Source organism: Delphinapterus leucas, chromosome 5 (assembly GCF_059928025.1).
Source record: "Delphinapterus leucas isolate spDelLeu-1000000601 "Yukka" chromosome 5, BTC_Dleu_Yukka2, whole genome shotgun sequence".
NCBI classification, from domain to species: domain Eukaryota; kingdom Metazoa; phylum Chordata; class Mammalia; order Artiodactyla; family Monodontidae; genus Delphinapterus; species Delphinapterus leucas.
In genome coordinates this window covers 102,820,903-102,828,951 of record NC_143133.1, presented here as the reverse complement: position 1 = coordinate 102,828,951, position 8,049 = coordinate 102,820,903, and the positions used below count along the sequence as shown (strand labels likewise).

General features: G+C 43.4%; 1 pseudogene; it reads left to right on the top strand.

Moving 5' to 3' along the window:
• Positions 1-340: 340 nt before the first annotated feature.
• LOC149749203 (uncharacterized protein C2orf78 pseudogene) lies at positions 341-7,451 on the top strand (annotated as a pseudogene).
• The last annotated feature ends 598 nt before the right edge of the window (positions 7,452-8,049 follow it).

Genomic DNA, 8,049 nt, shown 5'->3' with positions numbered 1-8,049 from the left:
GATATATCTTCTCTGTCTGTATGTACTGGCTAGGAATTCATTCAAAATCACCTTCTATCGTGTTTCTGGGTTAACAGTATTCACTAAAATACAGTGGGCAAAATTCACTTTCATCACATTGCATGTATGGTACAGAATGTCATTTGTTAGTGAACTCATTATGCTCTGATACTTGCCACATACCCCAGTTTTCATAACTAGGTATTTCTCTTTCGTGATGTAATATGTTTTTCATGACTTTTCTTGGTCTTTCTAGAACTTACTGTATCTTCCTCCATATAAATCATACACAATAGGCCAGTTTATTCATGGGTTAATTATTACTGCTATTATTACTGGTGCTGGTGTTATAACCACTTTACAGATGAGTAATGTGAAGAAATCAGATAACATTTTTCTTTCCAAAAGCACTTAAGAAATTCTCTTTCGGGTAATCATTTTGAGGTAGGATGAGAAACCAGGCTTGAAGAGGGTAAAAATGACTCTTTAAATTTACCAGTTGGACTGAGCTATACGTGAACTCTAGGTAATAGCGTGGGAACCGCACAAGCAAAGTGAGACACTGAAGATCACGATGGTAATAGCCGTACTGTTTTCTAACGGACAAAAAAAACTGCCTATAGTGTAAGTTCTATTTCTCCTGCTTTCTGGCAGTATCGTGCTCAGAGTAGCGTCCTGGCAAGGAAGTCAGGATACTTAGGTTCTGAAACCTGGTAAGGATACTAACATAATGAGAGAACTTGAACAAGTCAACCCGACCTCCCTGAGCCTCAGTTTCCTTCCTCATGAAATGAGACTGTGAAAATAGGAAGTTCTCTAAGGACCTCCGAGTTCTAAAATGCTTCCAGTCTAGGAAACAGCATACAAGTCAATACTAGTGCAGGCTGAAGGGAAAGATAGGGCAGGGAGAAGGTTGCGTCCAGCCTAGAGAACAATGTCTGAGCCATACCGCTTGGGTCTTCTGCCCATCTGTGCCCAACATGGCAGCACAGGCAGTTAATACAGAAGAGCGTAAAACTGCTCAGTCCTTACAACCATCATAACGGTCTGATTTTTGGTTTCTCAGTAAGTATTGGCATTAGAGGTGTCCTGATAGCAAGAACCTTAAGGTAATGCTGTTCCTCAAACATAGTGAGAATTCATCAATCTCCCTGATGTTTTCATGACCCTCTTGTTCTTTACAGAAAATTTCCAAAATCCATTTCTACTTGGAACTCTAAATTCTCTGCAGCACTCTCTTCCTGTGGTGAGCAATGCAACCTCCCTGACAGGAAGTGCCTGCCACTTCTCCAGAGTCTCTGCTCCTGCCGTCAGTTCGGCGTCAGCTACCGGTAGGTACCTCCTTCCAGACACAGACACACGTGTAGTGCCTACCTTCACCAACAGTCTAGCACCACTACTTTATCTGGAGTTACTGACCAGAGCCAGATCTCCACTTCAGCTGCTTCCTATCCAGGTGTTCTTGACTGGGACATCACAGGAAGCACTGAAAAGAATTCTTCTCCACTCGGAGGCTTTACTCTGGCCGTCACTGACCAGCACACAGCTGCTTCCTCCATGTTTATGGCAGCCCAGTATGATAAAACTGCAGACCCCAATAACATGGTCCCTCTATATCCATCACTTTCTGCCAGGCTTGCTCAGGGAACACCATCTCAAATTCCCAATCAGGGACACAGCCTGTCACTTCCCTACCAGGAAGGAAGGCAGGTATATTACTATAGCCAAGGCACAGTGGGGTCTTCACTGTATGGAGAACTTGGCTCCTGCCTGCAATCCTACGGCTCTGTGTCATACACAGGAAGTAGGGCCTCTGTGCAACCAGAAATGGGAATGGTACTAAGGGAGATTCAGCCCACAAATATCCAACCACCACCTTCCACCTCTGGAATCTACTACCCTGTGTATGCTCAACCCATCACAGAAACAAGTTGTCAAGAAATCCCTGATATTCACCAGCTCCTGGCCTGCACTGATCCCCTCAGCCAAGAGGAGCAGCCTGCCTCTGAAAATGCTGATCTGGGAAAGAACAGCCTGAGTCTTGAGGACCTAGGGACACCTGAAAATGGGATGGAATCTAGCAGTGGTTTTGCAGACGTTACTACACTGGCGGAGGGAATTCACCTTCCCCAGCTCTCTAATTCTTTGAAAGATCCTCATCAATCCAAAGGTCCCAACGTGATCAAAGCCAAAGACAACAGAGCCATTAAGGTGAATCAGGTGCGGGAAAAGCCAAGCGTCATAAAGGCTCCCTCTGATCAACCCAGGAAGAACAAACATAAAGCCTCTGAGCCTATCAGTGCTGCTCCCAAGGCCAAAATCCAGCCAAAGAATCCAGAGTGCCTGTTAGGGGGAGAAGTGGCTCTATGCAATGCTGCCGTCAGTGACAGGGCTCCTGTGAACACGGCCAAGGATTCTAAAGGCAAACCTCAGAAAGCTGCATCCAGAAAGATCAGCAAAACGAAGAGCCACGGGCAGGAAAAGACCAAAAGGACCAGAGGAAGAAAGAAGGCTGACGAGAATAAGCAGTCAGGGAACAAAGTCAAGGCAGGAGAGAAGGCAACAATTCCCCAGACGAAGCGAAAGGAACACCAAACTGAGCTTATCCAAGAGAGCTTTAAAAAGCCTCGAACCGCCCTACGCGTGCGCATGCTGGAGGCTGTGAAGGTTTTTCATGCACTGGGGGAGAAGAATGATAAGAGAACTGGGCTCTCCTCCTGTCGGGTCTTGGGAAAGTCAAGCAACCCTAAAGACCCCCAGCCACCCCCAGCTATCCAGCCATGGCGGAATACCCCACGTGAGGGTAAGGGCCCTGAGAAAACTCAAGTCGAAGCCCAGAAACCAGACAGCAGTGCTGAAAAAGACTGTCCATCTCCATCCCAGTATGTGCTGCTGCCTCCTGGGAAGGTCAAGTTGACACCTCTGCCTTTTTCTGCCTGGGACAAGCCTCAAGCTCGACCTGCTCCTCGGAGGCCACAGTCTCCGGCCTCCCATCGGCCTGCTGTTGCTGACCGTGCCCACCCTGCTTCTGCTAACTCAGCTCAACCTGCTGCAGTCAGTTCTTCCCAGCCAGCTCCTGCCTCTTTGCCAGGTCCTGCCAAACCAGCTCAGCCAACTGTGACCAACCCAACCCAACCGGGTTGGGCCGACCATACCCAGCCTAGTGTCCCTCAGTCTGCTGCTCCTAGGCCTGCACCCTACAAAACTTCATCTTGCACTTCTCTCCAGCGGGAGCCTGTTCCCCCTGCTGTGACTAAGCGCCAGTCCCCAGCCAAGCTCCAAACCCCATTTCTACTCCAAGACTTCAGCAAGAAACCAGTTCCATGGAGGCAACCCAATGTTCCTGAGCCAGTAATGTCAAAGCCCATCGAACTACAGCAGAGGCCCGAGCGGGAGGCCATGAAGAGGCGGGCTCAACAACAACGTGAGAATGCTGCCAAATACACCTCTTTGGGGAAAGTGCAATTTTTCATTGAGAGGCAAAAAGAAATGGAAATTGCTGACTACTACGGATATGTAAAGTAACAGCTGCTAGGATTGTTGGTGCCACCTTGGGGACCAGCTCTTCTTCCATATACAGATAAGACAGGCATAAATTTATTTATATTGGTATATTTTAAAACAATAAAACTGAATAAAAAAGGCAATAGAATTAATAGATGAGTAATAAACCTTTTGAATTTTGAGATGCTGCTAACTGCGGCGTGTTTTTTTGTTTTGTTTTGTTTTGCTTTTGATGGGGTTGGAATCAAAGTCTGCATGAGAAAGGAAGGACTGAAAGTTGGATGGGAGAATGAAGGAAAGGGGTAAAAACTGAGGAAAGAGGAAGGAACTTGGCCCAGGGCTAGGAAGGCCAAAAGAGATTTATGGATTTATGAAAGGAAGCAGGAGTGAGGATGAAATGGCAGAAGTAAAAAGCAGGGTCAGAGGTCAGGGTTGAAAGAACCAAATTTGAGTAGAGTTGAAGATGACAGAAGGTGACCCTAGGTTTACTAGGAGAAATAGAAAAAGTCTCTTGGGGAGGTTGGCCTTAAGTCTCACAACCACCAGATAGGTATTTAAGAAAACCAGAGGTTCAGGACACATCTCTGAAAGGTTTGAGTTGCCATATCCAGGTGTGATTATAGTGGGGGGATAGGGAAATCTACCAGAGAGGTGGCTAGGGCTCAGAGTTATCCTAGGGGCAGCTGACGACAGGGGCAGAGCCAAGGGAACTGCTGCATCAGGAGGCCCACGAATAGGGCCTGGTATGTAAATCACCGCGTACTCAACACCTGAGCACCAGGGCAGCTAAGGCACTATTCAGTTAATCCTGGCAACGACAGGCAAGGCCAGTATTCATTCCTGTGCCACTTCACTTACAGAGGTGAATATAATCATCAAAATCCAGACGGGACAAATTACCTGGTTTCTTTAAAAATAAAATTCAAGGGGGGAAAAAAAAAGTGAGAGAGACATGGAGGGAGAACCTAGAGAGTAAATAAGGCTTCAGAGACCTAACCATCAACGGCAAAGTGTGGACCTTATTTGGATCTAACTCAAAATTCTTAAAAACAATTTTTTATGACATTTAGGAGACAACTGCAAATTTGAGCACTCACTGGGTATTTACTATTAAAAATGATATTAAGGAATAAAAGTCCTATATTTTAAAGATACGTACCAAAAGTATATAGCTGGGGCTTCCCTGGTGGCGCAGTGGTTGAGAATCTGCCTGCCAATGCAGGGGACACGGGTTCGAGACCTGGTCTGGGAAGATCCCACATGCCACGGAGCAACTAGGCCCGTGAGCCACAACTACTGAGCCTGCGTGTCTGGAGCCTGTGCTCCACAACAAGAGAGGCCGCGATAGTGAGAGGCCCGCGCACCGCGATGAAGAGTGGCCCCAGCTTGCCGCCACTAGAGAAAGCCCTCCTACAGAGACGACGACACAACACAGCAAAAAATAAATAAATAAATAATAATAATAATTATTAATTAATTAAAAAATATATATAGGTGTAATTACATGTTGTCTCGGAGCTGCTTCCAGATAATATGGAATGGGGTGAAACAGGTGGGGGTATAGATAAAACATGACAGCCATCAGTTGGTAAATATTAAAGCTGGATGAGATCATGGGTATACAAGCAACACTCACAGTATTTTTATACTTTTGTACATGTTTAAAATTTGTGATAATCGTTTAAAGACAAGACGACACTGCAGAAAACAGTTTGGCAGTTTCTCAAAGGTTAAACGTAGAGCTACCGTATGATCCAACAACTCTGCTACTACCTACACTGCACATCTAAACGAACTGAAAGCAGGGATTTGAGCAAATATTTGTACACCAACGATCACAGCAGCATGATTCACAATAGCTACAAGGTGGAAACAACCCAAGTGTCAATCACCCGATGAATAACAAAATATGGTATATACACACAGTGGGATTCATTAAGCCAAAAAAGGAATGGCATTTCGTTACATGCTATAACACGGATGAACCTTGAAAACACTAGGTTTAGTGAAATAAGCCAGACATAGAAGGATAAATACTGTAGATTCCACTTACACGAGGTACCTAGGATAGGCAAATTCAGAGAGACAGAAAACAGAATAGAGGTTTCTACGGGCCGCTGGGAGGGATAATGGGGTTGTCCCTGTTTGACGGTTACAGAGTTTCTGTTGAGGATGATGGAAAGGTTTTGGTCATAGACAGTGGTGATAGTCACACCACACTGTGACTGTAGTTAATGCCACTGAACTGCATATTTATAAATGGTTAAAATGCATATGATTTATGCATATTTTACCACAATGAAAAAAAGAGGAACAACTGAGTTGAAATTTCAATTCTTCCTTGTCCGAGAGTCAGTTTCATCGTCCGTAAAATTAGTAACTGTAGTTGTCTATCCTCTGAGCTTAGTGCAGAGGAAGCACTCAGTAGGAGGTATCAGTACTGCTTCCACTTCAACAGCAAGGGACTGTTGGGAAGATTCACAAAGTCAATGGATATGAAAGAACTTTCTAAATGGCAAACCGCTGTACAAATATGAACAAACATTAGGTGTTACTGTCTCCCAAGGCCATGGAACAGGTCAGAAGAAGGGTAATTCTTTGGCACTGGTATGTCCTACATGGGCCAAGAGAATATATGGGTTTCTCTACTATATCAGAAGGTATTAGGAAAAGAAAGCATAAAACTTAGAGAACAACTGTCTTTTACCCCGATGCTTAAACACGCTCAGGCAACTGCTTAACGTAAGTGCCAAAGACATAACGGGCATACCTTGCTTTCCTTTGAGGCTACTACTATTCTTACTAAAAATTTACTGCATTTTCAAAATACAGAACATGGAAGCTTATAGCACTTCTTAAGCATATCTAGAGCCTACTGCCAAATACTACAGTTCAATTCATATCTTTAATCTCATTTTGAAACAGCAATTACAAATGTGTATTTAAGGAAACCACTAGCTCCCCTTTTGGAACCCATGAAAGAAGGCCAGGATTCACCTTAGCATAAGATGATAACTACGGAACTACTACGAATTATCAGAGTATCAGAAAGAAGGTCATTTTCAATTACGGGTTCCATTTACCTCTGGCTTATAATAGCGGCGAGTATATGTTAAGTCAATAATCAGCCCAAGTTCTTCGTTGTGTTCTTGGAGTTTGTTAGAAAAGATCCAAGGGGGAGAAACATTCTCCTGGAGCAAGATTCTTTTCAAATCTCTGTCAGAAAGAATAAAATAAGAAAGAACATGTGTTTAAAATCCTTTATTATATTATCCATTTCTTCAAACCCTGTGATGCTAACATATGAGCTTCAAAGTAAAGTCTCTTCCTCTGGAGTTTACAAGCGGTATTATGATCCTTTCTTCCAGAGAGATTAGACGGAAGAAAATAAGCTCACTTCTATATAGTTATTTCTATCTTTGTTTATTTCATGTTGGTCTCCTAACCTGACTGTAAACTCCCCGAAGGCAGGGACCACATCCATTTTGCCTACCGCTGTACTGCCAGCTCCAAGCAGAGTGCCTGTAAATAGACACATAAATAAATACTTCTTGAATATCCACCTAGATGAAGGATGGCTTTCACCGCTAAATATTCTTTTATGTATTTGGCTTACTTATGTACTCTGTTCGATTGAGCTCTTTAGCTATTCAGGTGCCAGCAACACACTTTTCGTTTTAAATTAGTAGACTAGTTTTAGAGCAGTTTGAGATTCACAGCAGAACTGAGCAAAAAGTACACAGTTCCCACTTATACCCTCTCTCCTTCATCCCACACAGCCTTCCCCATTATCAACATGCCATACCAGTGTGCTCCCTTTGTGAGAATTCATGAACCAACACTGACACATCATTATCAATCAAAGTCCATAGTTTATTGCATTCATGGTACAAGTAACTATTTCTTTATTTCTAGTATGGTCATCCCCAGACATTTACATACAGAGATACATATTACTTTCTTATAAATTACTTTATTCTTTATTTAGAGTTAGGGCATTCCATTGGTTTTTTTTTTAATTAAGTTCAAAACTAGGTTGTATTTATCTATGAATTCCATTTCTGGACAGTAAAGGAGGTATTAAAAAGTATTTGCTATAAAAAGGGAAAATGGAGTACGAAGGGGTTGAGAGCCAGGGCTCTATATGGTGAATTCAGATTTCTCGAAGAATACGGTATTAAGTTTCGCTCACCATTTTTTAAAGGAACTTTGACAGCAATGAAAGGAGTCCCAGGCATCCGCTGTCCAACTGGGAGATAGTCTTTCCACCTGTTAATATATTTTTTGTTAGGCAAATTTTATGTTAGGCTGTCTCCCTGCATAGGATGAATGGGCCTTGAAAAGGGAAATCATATCCCTCTATGGTAGGTCCCTCTTCTTTCTGCTTTGCATTTTGCTGCTCCACTTATTCAACCCCACCTTGTAATAAGCTATACTTCCCTTGTTCCTGTTCTCCCATCTTGAAAACAGATAAAAGGCAACAAAACAATGCAACGGTCTCAACAAATCAGGGAAATCTAAAACCAGAGATGGCCAGAACTTCTG